This window comes from Drosophila serrata, unplaced genomic scaffold, assembly GCF_035046125.1.
Source record: "Drosophila serrata isolate PLE 108 unplaced genomic scaffold, ASM3504612v1 contig_128, whole genome shotgun sequence".
Lineage (NCBI taxonomy): Eukaryota > Metazoa > Arthropoda > Insecta > Diptera > Drosophilidae > Drosophila > Drosophila serrata.
The window spans coordinates 16,006-38,819 of record NW_028257026.1 but is presented as its reverse complement, the minus strand read 5'-3'; the positions used below and the strand labels follow the sequence as shown (position 1 = coordinate 38,819).

Below are 22,814 nucleotides of genomic sequence, written 5' to 3'. Positions count from 1 at the left end.
CTCAAGAAATTTACATAATTTACATAAAAAATGTTCTGGATAAAAAACTGCAACCTATCAAATTGCATCAACAACTTGGCCGTATATATAGATCGTTTAACTTACATTAAATTATACGTGTGTCTAACAAACCTTAAATTGTTTTATTTACAGGTCTTGATTTTTTGGAAGATTTTGCAAGTGATTACGAAAATGCATTACTTCAAACTGGATTTGGGAAATTTCAAATTTTATTGCTCCTAATATGTGGCTTAATATACATGAACACAGCCTTGGGAGTTACTATTATATCATTTGTATTGCCTTCTGCGACATGTGATTTTGAAATGACTTCCACACATAAAGGTTGGCTATCAGCATCCCCCATGCTTGGAATGTTAATAGGATCATACTTTTGGGGATGCCTTGCTGACACAAGAGGGCGCCGATTGGTGTTAATAACCACTTTATTGGCAGACGGAATATTTGGAATATTGTCATCGTTTGCACCAATATATATTATATTTATGTTGATTAGGATAATTAACGGATTCAAGTAAGAGACATTTTCAATATTTTGTAATATATTATATATTTTTCATATTTATTTTTATGATACATTCTTTCTATTTCCTAAATAATTTTATAATTAAATTTGGTAATTAAATAATTAATGTTTTATTTGTTTATTTTTGTATGATACATTCTTTATGTTTCCTAAATAATTTTATAACTACATGTAATAATTAAATAATTAATTTAAATAAATTAAATGAAATAATTTAATTTAATTAAAAACAAGAAAGGAAGCTAACTTCGGCACTTTGAAGTTTATATACCCTTGCAGATAGAACTTCGACGACTAGGAATCCATACAATATTAAATATATATATTTGTGTTAAAAAACAATGAATTAATACCTGATTTCATTTCATTCACGTATACATATTATATTTGCAGTTTTACATTCACAGATTTGCATTTTGCTCTACATCAAACGATCGTTTGTATGGCACCTATATGATATAGTCGTCCGATTTTCATAAAATTTGACAGAAATTCTAAGACTAATATAAAATGGCTATACCTAAAATTTGATGAAAATCTGTTGAAAACTGAAAATATTATAATTTTTAATTGTATTAATTTCTCGATAGTTCCTATGGGAGCTATATGATATAGCAGTCTGATATTAATAAAATTTTACACAAAATTGTAGAGTATAATAAAATGGCTCTCAAATCTGATCAAATTTGATCAAACTCTGTTGAAAACTGAATATATTATAATTTTTTTTGTAAAAATTTTCCGATCATTCCTATGGCAGCTATATGATATAGTCGTCCGATCTGGCCCGTTCCGACTTATATACGAGTAAGAGTATATAGAAGGCTAACTACAAAGTTTCATTCAGATAGCTTCAAAACTGAGAGACTAGTTTGCGTAGAAACGGACAGACGGAAAGACGGACAGACGGACAGACGGACATGGCTAGATCGACTCGGCTGTTGATCCTGATCACGAATATATATACTTTATATGGTCGGAGGTGCCGTCTTCACTGCGTTGCAAACTTCTGACTGAAATTATAATACCCTGCAAGGGTATAAAAAAGAAGGATTGCAGACTAAAATAGGTACACGGCAGGAGTAAAATAAAACCGAAAGCTGAATTTAAGGAAAGACAAAAACATGAATTGGGGCTTGTTAAAGTCTGTATTATATATAATATATATACGTTACTATAATATAAAAAAAAGTAAGTTAAGTTTATATTTCACCTTATATTTGGTAGCTCTTCCGGACATGAAAATTCCAAGTGACACCGACCCAGAAAGTCTCAACGTCGCACTATGGTGAACGACCATTTTTTAAAAGTCGTTAATTAAACTTTTTTAACCGGAATGTATTCAAATAACACCAATTTGTAATGTTACGTACAAGAAAATCTAACAGAGTGTGGCACAGTTATGTTAACAGCTGTTAAGTTAGCTTTTGCGTCTGTCTTACTACGGTTATTGGTTAAACGTTGAAAAATATAGCAAGTTTAAAGTGTACAATTAATAAGTGTGATTCTTTTAATAGCTAATCCATTTTTTGGGGTTTGTTATATTTGTTGGTGATTGTATAGATTAGATTGTAGAAATTAACTGTGGTGTCCCAATAACCTTCTTTAAATTTTAACCCTTAAAAAATAAAATTTTTGGCGCATTACAATATTTAAACAGAGATACATAGTAAATGCCTCACTTAGATAAGCTCATAAGATTAGGTTAGTTGTAAGTGGTGATGATAGTCTAGAAGCCTCCAGATAGAGCTGAGCTCCGTTTTGCTTCACACCCTCGTAGGCCGTAGTCAACGCTCATCTTCAGTACCACCCTGTGTAATTCAGGTACGCTAGGATTGTAGTCACTGACTGTATCCCCACATCACATAGTGACCCGAGCTGGTGAGCTCCAAAGTGGCGGGCCCTGTTTTAGTTAAGCGCCGGGCAGTGACACAGTAAATGCTCTGGTGCCTCCTACTTCTGCAATGTGTATTGTAGGCAGGCCTGCATGCCTAATGGCCAGTGGCCAGTGATGGTTGCAGTTATCCTTCTGATGTCTTATTTACTCTTGGAGATCAGCATAGCTGCCATAGGAACAATCGGAAAATTTTTACCAAAAATAAAATTATAACTTTTTAAATTTTTAAAAGATTTTCATCAAATTTAAGATATAGCCATTATTTATTATTCTAGAACTTTGATTTTATTTTTTGGAAATTCGGACGACTATATAATAAAGCTGCCTTAGATATAGAGGAAAATAAAAAACTATGAATGTAAAACTGTTAATATAATATGTATAAGTGAATGAAAAGAAAGCAGGCATTACTTCATTGTTTTTAAATATAAATATATATAATTAATACTGTATTAATTTATTGCTGTTGCGAGGGATTTTTCATGCCGCTTGGCTGTCTGAGTAGATCCTCACCTTGATATTACCTTGATATTCCGGAAGTCTCGAATTAATGAGAGTTCGACTGCTTTCAGTATTGCGAGCACCTCCGCCTGGAATACTATCGCTGACGCTGGGAGGTGAAAGCACTCTTCTACTCGCCAGCTCTCGTCGAAGATTCCAGCCCCTACCCCGCAGCTTATCCTTGAGCCGTCGGTGTAGAGTAATACCCCATCTGGCTGGGGTACCCTCCCTCTTCTCCATTCTTCCCTTGTTAGGTTTATCGTGGTGTATGCATTGCCGAATCTCAGTTCGGTTGTCATAAAATCAGTGTCTCCTGTCATCCGATAATTCTAACAACAACATAATTCTTCCAGAACATCTTCCTGCAGGAGTAAAAAGCTATGCTAGCTGTTTTGACTTTTTAGTTGATGTTTTTTTTCCATGCCCAGATACTTTGCTTGTTGCGATAGTCCTAGTTCTATACCTTTTATTTGAGGTGTTTTGAAATTGGGGATCTTTATTCTCTTGTAAAGAGCATAAGCTTCGTTTTACCTGGGTTGATGTCCAATCTACAGGGTCTACTGGGTTGATACCCCATGCATTGAGTTTGGTGAGTGCCCTTGTCATCAATTCGCTGATGTGGTCAAGTGATCGCAATCGCAAGAGTAGTAGTAGGAGTAACCTGGAATGAGAGCACTTACTTAAAATTGTTACAGCTTAGTTTGGGTATAGTACGCGGGCATTTTTATACTTTTGCAGATTGCATTTGATCGTTTTTAATTAACACAATATAAATTATATTAGCATAATGTTATGTGACAGGCAATCATTACTTCCACATACTTCATTGATTAAATTCCAGCAATATATATTGATAAGTCAGGGTGATTTAACAAAAAGCGGCTCGAGGCTGCGCTGCTTGCTAATATCGCAGCGGTAAGCAGTGGCTTATACATTAGAATATCTATGTTCATAAATATAGCTGGTGACAGCGAGAGCGCGCGAGAAGTTGTATATGCATTTATTATCTATAAGTGCACTCAGGCTATGGAAACATGCTGACACTTGCACTTTCAATATGTTTGGCTCTAAGGATTTTATATTATTGGGCTATTATATTTCTGTTGACCAATTGAGTTTAACGGCCGGGCCTTTTGTGTTTACATAAGTACTTGGTACCTCAATGTTGACAATGGTATATTGGGTACCCGCTACACGATACATGCATACTACCATAAGCTAGCATTACCCTGCAGTACCGCATGTCATCAATAGGCCACTGTCATCGACTGTGATCAACGCGCCGACTGCGACATCTACAGAGGCGACGCTCTGCCGACTGCGATTCCTACTACGACGCTCTGCCCACGATACAGTTACGACGGTAGCCTAGACGGCAGTCGTCGGAAATACCATAGCCCGGCCGTTGATGAATTTTGTTGATAAAACATCGATGAATTGTTGATAAACATTGATGAATTGTTGATGAATTTGTTGATGAATTGTTAATGAATCATCGATGAATTGTTGATGCATTTTTATTGATGACAGCCTAGGACATGCCCATGTTAAATTCATAAACATTTTGTATGGCCATTTATCGATGAATCATCAACAACACCGCCTTGACTTTTGATGAAGCGTTGATGACCGGTGTTTATGAGGAAGACAACGAATTTGCCACCCTTAAGCAATAATTATAACGCACGAATAGGTTATTATATGCTGTGTATATTTTCGTTTTCTCTTTTCTGGTCGGAGCTGCAACTACCGATCGAACAGCTTCAATATATATATAAAAACGCTTACAATGTAGCTTATTTTAAAAGATAAGGCAACAGAAGAAGAAGAAATAGAGAAATAGATGAGAAAAGAGAAAAGCTAAGAGCGCAGCAGGTGCAGCCATACACCCATGCGCGCATGATTAGGCGCTAGCGGTCTGCTCTGAACATACTCCCCCCGTTGGAAGAGGTATTGTTCCAACTTCGTCAGAATCGTGGGGCAGAACGGCTAGCTTGGCGACTGCCCTCTTGATCAGACGTAGCAGTACGGACCATGGCTACTCGGATGAAGCCGTCCTTGCCAGGAATGATTCCCTTAATCCCAAGCTGCCATTTCATGGACGGAATGTTGTCCTCCTTCAGCAGCACTATGTTTCCAACCTTGATGTTGGACGTTTCGAAGCGCCACTTGCTCCTTTCTTGAAGTAGGGACAAGTACTCGCTGCTCCACCTTTTCCAAAAGTGCTTCTGCATCTGGGTCACACGTTGCCATCTGCTGAGATGGCCTTCGCAAAGATGAGTCACGTCAGGCTCAGGAAATCGGCCGTAGCTGGAACCCCTTAGGAAGTGAGCTGACGTTAGCACCTCCAGGTTATCCGCGCTTTCTGTAAGTGAACAGAGTGGTCGAGAATTAGGAATGGCGGAAATCTCATACGATAGGGTTCGCAATTCATCAAGGGTCAAGATGGAGCGTCCGACGACCATGTAAAAATGAAATTTCGCCGACTTGACCGCCGCCTCCCATAAGCCTCCGAAGTGAGGGGCACGCGGAGGAATGAATTTCCAGTCGATCCCATCAGCCAAACAAGCAGATAATATCGATGCCGTAACAATGCCTTTAGCTCGGCAAGCTCGGTCTTCGCGCCGACGAAGTTTGTAGCATTGTCGCTCCAAATAATACGCGGACTGCTCCTAAGGCTAATAAACCTTCTGAGGGCTGCGATGAAGGAATCGGTTGTGAGGTCCTGGATGGCTTCCAAATGTGCCGCCTTCGTGGAGAAACAGACAAACACGGCGATATAACACTTGTGAGGTGCTTTATTCTTGCTTTCCGCTTTGTAATAGAAGGGCCCACAATAGTCCACTCTTGTGGCATGAAAAACAGGATTAGGCCGCAATCTATCTGCTGGCAGGCTACCCATAACGTGCTCCCAAGTAACTGGCTTTATTCGAAAACATCGGATGCATTTGTTGACGACGCTAGCTACGAATTTGCGGCCTCCAATTGGCCAATCACTTTGCCGCAATGTGGCAAGCAATGCTTGTGGTCCTGCATGTAAATATTTTCTATGAAAATAAATGACGATCGCCTTGGTGACTGCGTGATCCTTGGGTAACAATATCGGATGCCTCATATCGTAGTCCAACTTTGAATTTTGCAGTCTTCCGCCAACGCGCAGTAATCCATCGAATCCGAGCATTGGCCTCAGTGAGATCAGTTTGCTCTCCTGAGGACACGGCTTGTCCTGTCTGAGAACCCTATATTTCTTGGCAAAGTGAACCCGCTGGATGCTCCTCAGAAGCAGCACAGTACCAAGGTTGATCTCCTCAACCGAAAGAACGCCTTTTAATAGAACAGCTTTGCCTTTGCAATTTGTAATGAAAAGATGAATATACGCAAATACGCGCTGCAACTTATCAAAGGTGTTGATGAATTTGCAGCTCGATGAAACGTCAAAGCCAACGGCTCCAACTAAAGCTGCGGAACGACGCTCTGGAAGATCCTTAACTGGCTCCAGCAGAGGGCCAATTCGACGAGCTTTGAAGCAGGAACGAAGGCCCGTTAGCCCAAAGGGAATGATCCAGCAATTCTCTTGGGGTACATCCTCTCGACACGACATCTGTCGGGTTTAAAATTGTCGGAACGTGATGCCAAGTCATGTCTTTCTTCATCTCCTGTATTTTCGCGATTCGGTTTGACACAAATACGTTGAACTCCATCGGGGGTTGGCAAATTCGTGCCAGCGCAATGGACGAGTCAGACCAGTAATGAAATGCGCAGTCTAAATCTATACTTTTCTTGACGTTTACTATAAGCTCAGCCAATAAATATAAACACGCTCCATACGCTGACAGGCTTGCATTGCAGAATCCATGCAGTTCAACGGCAGCCTGTGGTTGCATTGCGAATCGTGGAAATTTTATGTTCTGGATGACTACCAACTGAGAGGTCAACTCCCCCCATGACGAAAGAATGGGCTCTGGCAAAACGTCATCCCAATCCACGTTAGCACTCCATAAGGATTGTAGAAAGATTTTAGATTTTGTAATCGTTGGTGTGATTAGTCCAAGCGGATCATAGAATTTTGCAATTGTTGACAATGCAATTCGTTTGGTGGGTCGATGAGTTGCCGGTATCTGAGAGAAATTAAATAGGAGCTGATCAGACGCCGGATCCCAGGCCAAACCCAAAAACTTGGCGATGTTCGGTCCATCGTGAAATTTTATTAACTGTTCCCTGTCGCAGTCAGACTCCCCTTCAAGAGCTCCTGCATCATTCGAACACCATTTGCGGATTGGAAAGTGCCCTCTCGACAATATCTCCTTTACCTGGCGACGAATTTCTCTCACCTCTTCGACTGAACCACCACCAGAAAAATAAATCATCCACATAGAAATCTCTACGAACAATTTTGGCTCCAACCGGGAATGATTCCTCCTCATCATAAGAGAGCTGATGCATGGCTCTTATGTCCAAGAAGGCAGCTGGCTTAGTTCCATAAGTCACGGTGTTTAACTTAAAAACACATAGCTCGCCCGTGGCGTTCTCTCGCCAAACGATGCACTGCAAAAAGTCATCAGGATGCGAAACGCGCACGCAGCGGTACATCTTACAGATATCTCCACAAAGGGCAACTTTGAAAAAACGAAAGCGAAGCAGGATGTCGAAAATTTTTCCTTGAATTGTTGGCCTTGCAAGAAGTAAATCATTCAGGGACCTACCAGAAGTCGATTTAGCAGATCCATCAAACATGACACGCAGCTTGGTGCTCGTGCTTTCTTGCTTATGTGCGCAATGATAAGGAAGAAAGAATTGCGGTACCGATGCTTGTTATACGAGACATGTGTCCTAGCTCCATATATTCCCGTAAAAATGCGGAGAACTAAGTCTTCAACGCTAGGTTCCAATCCAATTTGGCTTCCAAACTTTTGAAGCGACGACGAGCCAGGCAAAAGGAATCACCTAAAGATTCGAATCCTGATGTGGACAAGAGACGAACAGAGTACTGCCCATTTTCAAGCCTAACGCAACTTTCCTTTAAAAGCTGCTCGCATCGCAAGTCCTCAGGCAACAATACTGGTTCTGACGAACTAAAGTCCTCGATTTCCCAAAATCGCTTTACAACTGCAGCAAGTGTGTCATCATCAGATTGGTTACCCCTGACCCCTGACGATGGCAGCTAATACAGACTTATGAGTTGACGCACTCGGCAGCCCTCCAGACACGATCCAACCAAGTTTGGTGTTCTGGAGTGTAGGCAACGCGCTATCCAAGTGAATTTGCCCCGTAGCAATTATTTCGAAAAAAAAGTCCAGCACCAATTAGAAGATCAATTCGTTCTGACCGATTAAAATAAGGATCAGCAAGCGAAATATTTTGCGGAATTTTCCATGATGTGGCATTTATGTTGAAATGAGGCTGATAGTGATACTATTTGTTACAACCGCGGAGAATGAGGCACGATAGCTTGCATCCCGGAATTGCGCTGCAATGTCGACTGCCTTATCGGAATTCAGAGAGGATTCCCCAATCCCAGAGACTAGGGTATGCGACTTTCGATGATTTAAATTGAGCTGAAATATCAAAATATCTGTGGGGCTTGGTGGAGGGTTCGATGAATGTGAACATGATACTAATTCTGATGAAGATGATATTGATGGCTGAGAGTTGAGAAGTGGACCGGATGGTATTGATGGGACTGAGGTGGATGGTACGGACGGGTCCTGATTGATATGAAACAATGAATGGTGCTTCATAAGACAATATTTGCAGTGCGTTGACTTGCATTGCTGCAAGCTATGCCGCTTGTGCAAACAGTTGAGACACAGGTGCAACTTCTTTGCTTGTCTAAATCGAAGATTTTGACTCAAATTTAAAAATCGCGAGCATTTTGCCAAATAATGATCCCTAGCATCACAAAATATACACAGAGGAATATTTGAGTTATCTGAAGCCATTAACGCGTTTGAGCTATATTTATCAAGTTTTTTCCCCATCTGCTGGCCTGGTGTTTGCGTTACCAAGGCTTGATCCAAATTTTCCATCATCATACATCTCCTTTGCAAAAACGACTCTGTAGAATCCCACGTAGCTAGGTCGTTGATGGACAAATCCTCTTCACATTTTCCCGCGTCCTTTGATCGAGCTTTCGTGCGACGATGTGAGTCAGCAATCCGTCCAAGATTTGTTGCGTAATGGCCAGGGCACGGATTGCTCGCAGATGCGAATTCATACAATCGCTTAACTCCCGAAGACCCTTGGCTGATCCCTTCTCGACACCTTTTACACCAAATATTGCCTGTACGTGTGCCTGAAAATGTAGAACTTTATTATCGAAAAGATTTGTAAGTAAATCCAAAGCCTTTCTATAATTGGCATTCGAGGTCTCAAGCGAACATATGGTGTCTAGAGCCACGCCGCCTAAACTTGACCTTAGATATTGTAATTTTTCAATATCACTTAGCTCTTCATCATTTTCGATGACCGTGCTGAACGTCGCAATAAAATCGGGCCAATAAGAATAGGATCCATGGAACCGAGCTATCTCCAAAATTGGCAACCGAGGCTTCCTAGATCGGAAAAAAAAGATCAGGATGATTAATAATGTCTATGTATGTTGAATTTGCAGCGGTTGCAGCCGGCAATTGAGATTTTTGAAGCGCCGCTAAACCTCAATTTATCTTCGCCTTCACATCCATGAACGCCATGGAGAATTCAATCCGATGGTCGCTTGCTATCTCCGAAAGGTCAAATTTTTCCAGCGAAGTCTGTGCGGAATCAAAGGCCAGATTTAATGAATTAATCCACTCCAGCCGCGCCAGTAAATCAGCTTCATCAAACTGATCTACAGTCTCTGGGTTTATATAAAAATGTATAAAGCTCAATTGCCGCAAAAGGGATTGGGCCTTGGCCCGGTAGAAGTCCACGTCACTTGGCTCATTTTGATGCTGAACCGAGTTTTCTGTGGTAGACATCTTTATTTTCTCACGCGAAAAGAATTAATAAAGGGAAAATGTCTGACCGCTTCGGTATATAGGAACCCGTTTAGTTTTCACCGCTCAAATTTAGAGGTTAATCAGCGTCACCGAGATGCAACGGAACCTAGACAATGTTGTTGTAATTGTCTGCCTCTCAACAGCGGAGCTTTAGCACACGCGTGTCTATGCTATATATGCATGGGTATATATGTGTTCAATAGGCGATATTTACGACGCTTAAGCGCGAGCCACCTTTGCTTACAATATTTGGCACAACACAACTTTTGTTTCACAGCGCGATGTAACCGAAAATCAGCAGACGGATATATGCACTCAGCTTGTTATGTACAAGGTGTGTGAGTTTGCTTGTGTGCTTATGACCGAATGCCAGTAAGCGACAGCGAAGCAAAGCGATTTGTTTAAACGATATTAAACAACGAACACAGGGTTGCAGGCTCCGAGCCAAAATATCTCGTCGGGGTCACCAACATGTTTATGGGGAAGACAACGAATTTGCCACCCTTAAGCAATAATTATAACGCACGAATAGGTTATTATATGCTGTGTATATTTTCGTTTTCACTCTGGTCGGAGCTGCAACTACCGATCGAATAGCTTCAATATATGTATAAAAACGCTTACAATGTAGCTTAGCTTAAAAGATAAGGCGACAGAAGAAGAAGAGAGAGAAAAAGATAAGAAAAGAGAAAAGCTAAGAGCGCAGCATGTGCAGCCATACACCCATGCGCGTATGATTAGGCGCTAGCGGTCTGCTCTGAACAACTGGTATTGCAGGGAAGTAAGCAGACTAGCCGCTGACTTTTGTTCGTTACTGAACTTCGGCTGAAATCGCTGATGTACCTTTTGGCCAGATACTTGTGCACAGACGGCCACCACTGCATATTTGTCTTTCGTTAGCTTCAAGTAATTTTTTATTTATACATGATAAAGATAACTGCTCATTCAAAAAAAGACTTCAGTAACAGCAGTTAGAATTAAATTTTATTATCGCCATCTGAGTCCATAGGCCAGAAGTTTGAAGAAGATCAATAATTCTCCCAACATAATCTTCATATGTATCGGTTGAAGTACCCCTTGCTAAATAATTTATACATTTATGTAAACAAATCAAAAAGTAATGCCTACTTTTAATACACTCACCTTTACATATTTTATTTAAAGTTTTACAGCTATAACATAGTTTTACATTTACTTAAGGATCGCTTCTTTGGCACCTTTAATATACATATAGTCGTCCTAATAAAAAAAAAATAAATCGAAATTCTGAAAAAATAAGTGTTTAAAAATTAAAATTAGATTCAAATTTTTCACAAAACAAAAAAGTTATCATTCTTTTAAGTTTTTGATCGTTCCTATGACATCCAAATGAGGCAGGCAGACAGGCAGAGTCAGAAAGACTGACGGACAACAGATATGACTAGATCGACTCAGATGCTGATGCAAATCAAGAATACATGTATCCCTTATAAAGTCGAGAATGAGACTACTGTAAAAACTTTTTACTAAAGCTATAGTATATTCCAAGGGCCAACAGGAGTTCGATACTTTAACTTCAAATGTCTGAATCTTCTGTTCTAATGAATGCATTTTAAAAATTTTAGCCTAGAGTTGTTGTAAGTTTCATACATTATGTTTACCAAAATTTTGAATCAATTTGATAGAAGGAGAAACATATATGTTACAGTGAACTCTGTGTGTCAAAACTTTTTTTTATATCCTTGCAGGGTATTATAATTTCAGTCAGAAGTTCGGCAAGTACGACCATATAAAATATATATATTCTTGATCAGCATCAACAGCCGAGTCAATCTAGCCATGTCCGTCTGTCAGTCTGTCCATCTGTCCGTCTGTGCCTTTCTACGCAAACTAGTCTCTCAGTTTTGAAGCTATCTGAATGAAACTTTGTAGTTAGTCTTCTATATACGCTCACTCGTATATATGTCGGAACGGGCCGGATCAGACGACAATATCATATAGCTTCCATAGGAATGATCGGAGAATTAAAAAAAAAAAATTATAAAATTTTCAGTTTTCAACAGAATTTGATCAAAAATTTTGAGATATAGCCATTTTATATTATACTATAATTTTGTGTAAAACAACTTTTTAGAGTAATATAAAATGATCCATAGGAATGATCGTAAAATTTTTACAAAAAAAATTAAAACATTTTCAGTTTTCAACAGAATGTAATAAATTTTGAGATATAGCATATATTACACTAAAATTTTGTGTGCAATTTTATGAAAATCAGACTACTATATCATATAGCTCCCATAGGAACGATCGAGAAATTAATACAATTAAAAATTATAACTTTTTTAGATTTCAACAGATTTTGATCAATTTTGAGATACAGCCTTTTTATAATACTCTACTAATTTGCGTAAAATTTTATGAAAATTGGACTACTATATCATAAAGCTCCCATAGGAACGATTGTTAGTTATAGAGGAAAAATTAAAATCTGTGAATATATTATAAATATAATATGATTATGTGAATGAAATAAAAGCAGGTATTACTTCATTGCTTTTAACATAAATATATATATAATTTATATGGTATTGATTCCTAATCATCAAAGGTCTATCTGCAAGGGTATATAAATTTCGGCGTCCCGAAGTAAGTTTCGTTTGTTGTTTTAGTTTCAAAGCTGTTTTTAAATGGTTGTATTTAGCTCACCCCGTTTGTTTTCTTTATTCTTGGGTCAAATTTAGTAATTCAAATTTCACCCTCTTCCTGTCAACCGATTAATCTGAAATTTTGTATACACTTTGGATTTTGGTGACAATACAATTATGATTATTCATTAGCAATGCTAATTTAGCATTATAAATTCAAGATGGCCGCCGCTACAAAATGGCGGATAGCTTAGGTTTTATCAATACCATCAACATGTGTATCAAATAAAAGGTCTCAACAAGTAGAATACAATTACAACAGAATGCGAAATAAAAACTAAAAACTAGAAAATAAAAATAGGTCAAAAACTTTTTAAGTTAAACGGTTTTATGTTAAACATACATTGCAATGTTTAAGATAAATGTACTGAAAACCAAAAAATAATAAAATTGACACAGTCGTGGGAATATATAATATATATATAAATATATGCATAGACTAGACTAAAATAAAACCGTGGGGCACGTCAATTGTCTACAATCGTTGATACAAAAGGATTGTTTTGTAATGTTACACTATAAATAGGCAGTTGTTCAACCGACAACGATGGACGTGTGATAAGTAGGGCTAGACTGTAAAAACAAACTAGCAAGCTCGATTATAAGCGAGTTTTAGGGTTTCATAATGGTGAGCGAGTAGTACTTTTATCATATGTTTTGTCGATTAAAGACAAACTACGAGCAGTGAAACGATTCCTCGCCAGCCAGCAGTGTGAATGTCCAACGATAAACTAGTTGAAACAACTCATTTATTTACATGGAGTGTATAACTATTGGAATTTCCATGAGCAAAAAAAAGAAGTAATTTCCTCACCGTCTGCAGGCCAACTACCTAACGACGAATTAAACGATTCTTCTATCGCACATTAACTCGATAATTTGTAGACAATTGACGTGCCCCACGCTTTTATTTTAGTCTAGTCTATGCATATGTTTATAATTCCCACGACTGTATCTATTTTATTATTTTTTGGTTTTCAGTACATTTATCTTAAACATTGCAATGTATGTTTAACATAAAACCATTTAACTTAAAAAGTTGTTTACCTATTTTTATTACACATATGTACATTTAATTTGTTTTCATTCACCTCATTAAGTTTAATTATTTTAAAGTTGCATGTTCAATTTAATAATTATGGAGAGTAAGAAAAGAAAGGAATTTATTGATTCGCTAAGAGCAGGATAATCCATTCAAAAAACGGCTAATAAGTTCGGTGTTAGCCATAGGACAATGAAGCGACTAAAAAGAAAAATGAATCGTTTTGAGTCTGATGCTTGCTCCTAGTATACGACCAGAGATTCAGCATCCTGTTACTAAGTAATGTGCGACAAGCCATCATGCACCATTGTGTCTTAATTATGGTCTAGGGGTATATATATTTATAATATAGTTTATAGTTGGACCCTTGATGTTAATCTATGGCATAATGCGAAAGGAGCAAAATTTGACCATTTGAAAAGAAAATCGTGCAGAAGTGATCGGTAATACTGAAAACCATAAGTACCTTTTGGTCAAAAATTGGATGTTACCCCACAAATTTCAGTCTAAAAAGTGGCAACCACAATCTCCGGATATTAATACAATAAAAAATAATAAAGTCCTGTTCAAGCGCAATTGACCAAATACGTAGTTTCTCCAAATGGGAATATAGAGCTCTAGGATGCATGGCATGCTATTCTCCCCCAAATGGTCCAACACAATGCCAAGTCGCGTAGGAGAACTAAACAAGTCAAAGGGGCTTTGAACACAATATTAACAAGAAAGAAAGCTAACTTCGGCATGCCGAAGTTTATATACCCTTGCAGATAGAACTTCTATGACTAGGAATCCATACAATATAAATTATATATATTTATGTTTAAAGCAATGAAGTAATACCTGCTTTCATTTCATTCACCTATACATATTATATTAACAGTTTTACATTCACAGATTGGCATTTTTTCCTCTACATCTAACGATCGTTGGTATGGTACCTACATATATGATATAGTCGTCCGATTTTCATATAATTTGACACAAAATTTAAGACTAATATAAAATGGCTATATCTCAAATTTGATTAAAATCTGTAGACAGCTGAAAAGTTACAATTTTTAATTTTATTAATTTCTCCATCTTTCCTATGGCAGCTTAATGATAAAGTAGTCTGATTTTCATTAAATTTTACACAAAATTGTAGAATAATATAAAATAGCTATATCTCAAATTTGATCAAATTCTGTACAAATCTAAAATAGTTATAATTTTTAATTGTATTAATTTCTCGATCGTTCCTATGGGACCTATATGATATAGTAGTAGCACACAAAATTTTAGTGTAATATATGCTGTATCTCAAATTTTATTACATTCTGTTGAAAACTGAAAATGTTCCTATGTTCCTATGGCAGCTATATTATATAGTCGTTCGATCTGGCCCGTTCCGACATATGTAAGAGTGAGAGTATATAGAAGACTAAAACAAAGTTTCATTTAGATAGCTTCAAAGCTGAAAGACTAATTTGCGTAGAAACGTACGGACGGATATGGCAAGATCGACTCGGCAGTTGATGCTGATCAAGAATATGTATACTTTATATGGTCGGACACCCAAAGGTGTCGCTGCGTCGTGTCAAGTATTGAACGCTGCTCCTTGCTCTGGACTAGCCGATATCGTCGGATCTCCGATCTTGCAGCCAGTCAACGTGGATCAAGCATCTACGTCGCATGCTGCTGCTGCAAGAAAGCCTTGGTGGCCTTGAACCAGCTAAATGATGCTCACTCTGCGATTGGCCCGACGGTCACTATCGCATCTCCTCCAATTTCAAGCCTCAGACCACACCATTCAACGATCTTTGGAGTTACCCAAATGATTCCGGTGCCTCTTGCTGGCGTTGCCCAAAAAGGCGATATATACTAAGATTCTTAATACTTCCGTATGGCCCGAACATACAATTGTTCATGAATTTCTTGACAAGTGTAACCCTCTGGCTGGAGTGCCTCTGACTCACTCAACCAGGCCTCCAAAAAACTAATCAACTCGTATTCTCAGCGCTATCAGAATGCTCGTAGTCTGTTGGGGGAAATTAGCAAGCTGCACGCTAATAGTGCCTTCTTCGAGCCCAACGTTATTTCTTTTACTGAAACGTTGCTTTACTCCTTTGTTTCTGATTGCGAATTATTCGCTGGCGTTTTTATTGCTGTGAAATCTTACCTAACTTCTAAACTGGTTCCCATAACCTACTCAGATAAAACTTTGGAGTTTGTTGCGGTTCGTGTTCAAGTTCACGATTATTTTCTCTATGTCTCATCCTCTTACATCCCACGCCGGTCTGACGATACTATTTATCTTCAGCACCTATCTTTAATCCAGGGAATTCACTGAACTCTGGGTTTAAATGACCATTTGTTAGCTACGGGCGATTTTTTTGTCTCAAGAATTGACCCTATCTCCTGTCCTGTTTTCTTTACTTCAAAACCCAGAAGTCGAACTTTTCGCTGCTTCCGCAAAGCTAATTTCAATGGCATTAACACTTATTTATCCCTAGCTGATTGGACTTTTTTGGATTCTCTAGACGAACCCAATAACATGGTTAAGTTATTTTTCCAACCGTAATCAACGTGTTGGCTTTTAGGCGTTTTCTCTCAAACCGGGTTTTTGTTACTTTTGGCGTTCCTTAAGGGAGCCACCTTGGGCCACTTCTGTCGGCCTCTTTATCAACGACTTGCCTGAAGTGGTTCTTCACTCAAATGTGATGATGTAGGAAGATGACGTCAAACTATGTTTGCCATTAAACTTCTGCAAACGGACCACAATAACATGCAATCCTGGTGCTCTAATAATCTTAGTTTTCTTTCTTTCTTCGTTTTACCGGAATAATTGCCATCTCGCCAATTACTCTATAGGTGCGAGCGATTTTGAACTCATCTATTCGTTAACAGATCTCGAAGTCATGTTTAACCATACTCCTAATTTTAATGACCACATTGGTTTAATTATTAGTAAAGCTCAAGGAGTTTTTGCATTTGTTAAGCGATGGTCAAAGGAGTTTGATGATCCTTATACATCAAAACTTCTTTATATCTCACTCGTTCACCCTATTCTAGAATATTGTTCGTATTGAATCTATTCAGAAACAATTCCTTTTGTTTGCTCTACGTGGATTAAACTGGGACCCACATCGTCTTCTTCCATCACATGCCGACAGACTACGACTTTTAAGCCTCCTAACCATAAAGGATCGTCGAACCTGCCACGGTGTTATTTTTATTTTAAAGCTTATTAACGGTGAGATTTGCTCCACGTACCTAGTAAGCAAATTACGACTCGCTGTCCCTGGAAGGCCTTCTCGTCATTTTCGTCCAATCGCTCTTCATGTGTGTAAGACGAACCTTGACGAGCATGATCCTGTCCGTGTTCCATGTATAATAAATATAGTATTATTTCTTGTTACGTGTTGAATAGTCCATCGAGATTAATGTAAATAATGTGTTAAAATACCTATCCTTGCATCTGCCCACTTGATGTGAGTCGGAGCACATAGTTAAAAAACACTCATCTTTGTTGTGCAGAGGTAAGGGTATAAATCAAGAATGGCAGACATATTGCTGTTTATTTTATAAATAAATATATATATAACACCCTGCAAGGGTATAAAAATATTTGTTAAAAGAAAGACGCTGTGCAAAACTGTAACATTTTTTTTTACAATTAGCTTTCGCACATTTTTCTCCTTCTATCAAACGGCTCCAAATTTTGGTAAACTAGGCTAAGATTTTCAGACTGCATTCATTAGAACAGAAGATACAGACCCTTGTAATTAGAGTATCGAATTTGTGTTACAGTTTTGTTAGTCAGTTTATATTGTAGAGTATGCACATATGTATGCGCTCTTATTACATTACATAAATATTGTGCGGCAATACTTCGTCAGCCGAAGGCACAACACTTTGTTATGCCAATAAGGTATAAAGAGCATTGTCTTTGTTCTTCAGCGACAACATTCCAAGTGCCCAAATACATTTTAAGTGCAAACGTAATATGATAAGCACTCTTAGCATTCGCCGATTAGAGCCGAGTCAGCATGGTCCCACACTGACCGCTTATATACATATGTGCATGCATAAATCTCTCTCTCTCTCTCCCTCTGCCCATTTTACATATTGTTACTTTACTTATATATAAAACGACTGCTCTGCCGCTGCGCCGACAGCTAGCAAGCCTTAGTCTAAGAGAACTAAAAAACATTCGAATAAAGACGCTCAAAGAAGCCGAAACAAATTGTCTATTTTATTCAAATGCGTTTGGACAATACTACAATATCTATGCATAAGTATTTTCTTCTTTTCAAGAAAAATTGCAGTTGTTGTGTTCTGTCCGGATAATGTTTTTGAAATGCCTGTATCAGTTTATTAAAATTACTTTTTCTTATTTCTTAGCGTTGCAGGAACAATGGGAATAGTATTCCCGTACTTGGGAGAATTCCAAACTACTTTGCATAGAGAAAAAATTTTGTGTTGGATGGAGCTTTTCTGGACACTCGGAATAATTTTATTGCCAGGTAAAATTCGATTTGATTCACGTATGATTTTTCTGTTACAAAATATTAAATAAAAAATTAAAATGAAATTTTGAATATATTGTAAATATTACCGAAATGACAAAAAGAATCGTAGTTTTCCATTTACAATACATCATTCTTTTATTTGTGACCACGCCACCACTGACCCATTTGTTGTATCGCAGAACTTTATGATGAAAGTTGATTTCTACAAAAAACTGTGCAACCAGCTCTGATAGTATTAGTGGTCAACTACTTAATCAATAAGCAAAAATATAAACTAACTGTTGTTTTTGAAACTTCGGTACGAATAACTTAAAATAAAATAACAATTTAGATTTAAATATATATATAATGAATTAATAATACGTAGCCGAATATATAGGCAAAATAGATCGCAGTTTAATCCCAGTATGCCCATACAACAATCCAAAGGATTTCTCAAACTAAATGCGGTCACGTTCATTATGTTAAATTTGATATACATATACAACAATACTTTCTGTCCGTTCGTCCGTCTGTCCGACCATCCGTCAGTCCATCTGTTCGTCAATACGCCAACTAGTCTCTCAATTTTGAAACTATCTGAATGAAACGTTACAATAAGTCTTCTATATACTCTCACTCGTATAGAAGTCGGAACGGTACGGATCAGACAACTTTATCATATAGCTGTCATAGGAATGATCCGAAAATTTTAGAAAAAAATATCAATTTCCAGTTTTCAAAATATTTTTATTAAATTTGATATAAAGTCATTGTGTATTATTCTAGTTTTATGATAATTGAACTAAAGTTGCCATAGAAAAATCAAGACATTTTTACAACAAAAAAATTCGAACATCAATATTTTTTTAAATGTTTTTATCTACTCAGAGACTTTTCAACTTTTATTTTTTTCATAATTTCGATTTTAATTTAAGCAAATCGGACGAACATATCATATTTTTTACATTGTGTCCTCTAAGGGATCTAAAAATTAAGTTAGACAATGGATGTTACATTTTATGAAATAATCTATTTTTAATAAACAACTTTTCTATAACGAGCTAGTCTTAATTTAAATAGCTACTGTATTCTATGGTCGAACAGCTGCCCGAATGTGGGGGCCTCCAGATAAAATCTCATCCTGGAGGAGGAGTTTATTTTGTCCTCCACCAATTGGACATGGACTGCTTTTAGGATATATAATGATGATAATGCCAAAAAGCTGGTGATGCAACAGTCCCTTGACCTTTGACATCAGGCCTGGATGCCAGACTCGGTTAAACGCCTGCTGGATGTCCACGAAGGCCGCTACCGTATTTTTTTCCAAAGGCTGGTAGCAAGCCGATTGGGCGATAGGGTCGTCATAGGGTTTCCCGCTTTTATGAAGCATACCGAACCCAGCGATCTTCTACCCTATAGCGGTCTTTCAGATTGATAAGCGACGGAATATCTCTAAGCAACAGCCAATGTAATATCCAGGGAGCAAAATTACCTTTATTGTTGGTATAAAATTTGTGGTATTTCTTTCAAAATAAAAGTCCTTAACGAGCTCTTTAACACCATTTTCTCTCCCAACTTCTGGCCATTGTACATTGTTGTTAAGGAGTTCGAAGCGAAGAAAAGGAAAAACTCTTCCCAGACATGATCATACCACTGCGCCTTCTACGTCTTCCAATCCCGACCCAAAAAACAAACCTACTCCCTAGGTACTTCCTATTAGAATGCAAGAGGCTTACCTAGTATGCTTCCTAACTTGTATTCTGATAGCCTTTCATTTGCATCTCAGGTTATTGTGCTCACAGAAACCTGATTAAAGTCGGAGATTCTGAGCTCCGAAATTTTTCCAGCTGTGTTTACAGTATACCGGCTTGATCGCCCTAACTTAAGATCCAATGTTTTCAATGTTTTCAAATAGTTTAGGGATGGCCGAGATTCCTCTATAATTGCTGGCATCCAATTTGCTAAATTTTTTTGGTGAGGAATAAAACGATTCTTTCCAAATAATGGCAGATTTCTAAGGATAAGGTGAACAATTTCAGAAGGGATAGCACATGGCGTCGGCACAATACCTGAGCACACAGAAAGGAATTCCGTCGGGACCTGCCGAATAAACTGGCTTGATACGATGAAGATCTAAAAGGAGAGAGCTTTCGTTTAGGCTAGAAATTTAAGTTTGATTTGGGTATGTCGTAGGAATAAGTCTGGTGTAAATAACATACGAAGAGTTTGAATAAGTTGTTTGAAAAAACGTCCTGATCATTATTTGCGGTAGTATTTTCAAATGAAAGCGAGGAAGGATTTGTTTTGGGCTTACGTTTAATGTTAACAAAATTTTAAAACTGTTTTGGGTCATGTGAGAACTGGGCCCTATAATGAGTTAAATAGTTTTTATAACACTGCGCGTTCAGCACGGTAAAGTTTGACCGGGCTGATAAATAAGATGAAAGGGCAGATTGAGAACCGATGAATTTTAATTTAGCATACAGTCTTGATTTTTTATTCTTAAATTGGCTCAACTCCTAAGTAAACCACGGCGGTTTATTCGAGCTTGGTGGATAATATAACGGAACACATTCAGTAAAAAATGAATTCATGGCACTGTAAAAAATATCCACGGCAACTGCCATGTCAGTGCACATGTATAGATCGGACCAATTGAACTATCTTCTTGGAGCTCGATTTAAGCTGGTCACAGATTGTATTGCGTTAAAAAAATTACTACGAAGCAAGATATACCAAGAGAAGTTGCACAGTGTGTCCCTTATCTGCAGAATTTCACTATTGACATGGAACACCGAGCAGGAAGCAGTATCAGACACGTGGATCACCTGAGCAGGCATCCTCTGGACGTGTTTCTAGTTACGTCAGAAATCAACACACGGCTGAAGAAAGCAATTATAAAAATTCTTGAAAATTGTCCTGTTGATAACTACAAGCTCAAAGGTGGGATGATTTTCAAAGAAGCAGAAGGCAATAAACTGATAGTGGTCCCAAGTTTGATGGATGGAGAAATAATAGTAAGTGCTCACGAAGAAGGTCATCCAGCAGCTCGTAAGACTATGCATAACATCGAGCTGCAGTTTTATATTCCACACCTTTAAAGAAAAGTAGCCCGAGTAATTTCCAACTGGGTCTGCTGTATTATCCATAACAAAAAATTGGGTAAGCAAGAAGGTTTACTGCATTGCATCGACAAGAGAGATGTTCCTCTGCACACGTTGCACATCAATCACCTCGGAACGATGGAAGCCTCAGTTTAAATTCATTTCTCAAAGCCTTAAAGCAATATAAATTCATTCCAGCTGCTGTAGACGCATTCTCAAAGTTCCCAACGAAGACAACGGCACATGAAGAAGCAATAAGATTGCTGGCTGAATGGGCAGACATATTCGGTTATCCAAAGCGAATTATAAGCTATAAAGGTTCTGCGTTCTCATCCAACGTTTTCTCGGACTTTGTGAAAACAAATATGATCGAGCACGTATGGGTCACTACGGGCGTTGTGAGAGGCAATGCGGAAGTCGAGAGAGTTAATCGGTCAATTGTATCTATTCTTTCGAAATTACCCTTAGATGGGCTGAGTAAGTGGTACAAATACGTCCCACAAGTACAAAGGACGCTAAATTCACAAGTGCACTCAACAACAAAGTCGTCTCCATTTGAATTGTTATTCGGAACAAAGATATTTACCAAAGTTGAGGACCGACTCCTAGAAATCATCAACGAAGAGCTGGTCCAACAATTCAACGTCGAGCGGGCTGAGATGCGCGACACAGGAAAGAAGAATATTTAGAAAGCTCAGATAACGGAACCACGACAAGAATCGAAAGCGCGGTTTTGAGTACAAAATAGGAGTTCTCGTCGTTTTTAAGAGGACGCAGTTTGTTGCGGGGCTAAAACTTGCATCCCCTTACTTCGGTCCTTACGAAGTAACGAAAGCAAAGGGAAACGGGCGCTACGATGTACGCAAAGCTGCATATACCAAAGATCTTGAAAAAACATACAGGGGTAGTCAAAAGTATTTACACAAATTCACAATTATTTTCACCGCCAAACTTATTTTTGTTATTATTCTTGATTTTGTTGACCGATTTCCATTTTTTTATTGCATAAATTGATCTATTCAGAAACAAGCAGAAAACGAAAGCAAAAGATAACGGTTCATAGGACAATATTAAAAGCAAAAGAAAATATGTCTATTTATTTTGGATATAGCTTAATAAACTCAATTCCAACCAATTGAAAACCTTCATCGATACCTAAAAAAAATTTTTTTAACTTTTAATAAAGTAACTTATCAGATTTAATAGCATTAAAATTAAGACGAAAACAATTTATGTGTAAATATTACACTGTAGGTTCATCTATTCTTTTACTTATAACACTTTTCTATGAACCGTTAACTGTCGAATTCCTTTTTGGCTCGCTTCTGCATAGATCAATCTACGCAATAAAGAAAAGAAAGAAATAAAGAATTTCAGGGAAAACGGTCAACAACAACAAGAATAACAACTAAAAGAAATTTGGCTATGAAAATGGCCGAAGTGTAAATACTTTTGACTACCTTTGTATACGAGTTCAGAAAACATGAAGATGTGGAGGTATATTGCCTAGAACGACGAGCTATTATCATCTCGGTCACATGATGAAGATCAAGATCCGTACGGATC

At 37.9% G+C, this 22,814-nt stretch overlaps 2 long non-coding RNA genes and 1 pseudogene across 4 annotated transcripts in view; 1 reads left to right on the top strand and 2 right to left on the bottom strand.

Annotated features, from left to right (window-relative positions):
• LOC147644614 (uncharacterized) overlaps nucleotides 1-18,282 on the top strand; it is a 212,046-nt gene extending 193,764 nt beyond the window's left edge. For all 3 annotated transcript variants that reach the window (XR_015270188.1, XR_015270189.1, XR_015270190.1), the window contains 2 exons: nucleotides 154-535; nucleotides 18,035-18,282. This is a non-coding gene — a long non-coding RNA (uncharacterized LOC147644614). The remainder of the gene's footprint in view (nucleotides 1-153; nucleotides 536-18,034) is intronic.
• LOC147644615 (uncharacterized) lies at nucleotides 4,849-9,901 on the bottom strand (annotated as a pseudogene).
• On the bottom strand, nucleotides 17,849-18,763 carry LOC147644613 (uncharacterized). Its single transcript, XR_015270193.1, has 2 exons — nucleotides 18,249-18,763; nucleotides 17,849-18,188 (listed from the first exon to the last, which is right to left on the bottom strand). It is a non-coding gene; the product is annotated as an uncharacterized LOC147644613 (long non-coding RNA).
• Between the last annotated feature and the right edge of the window lie 4,051 nt (nucleotides 18,764-22,814).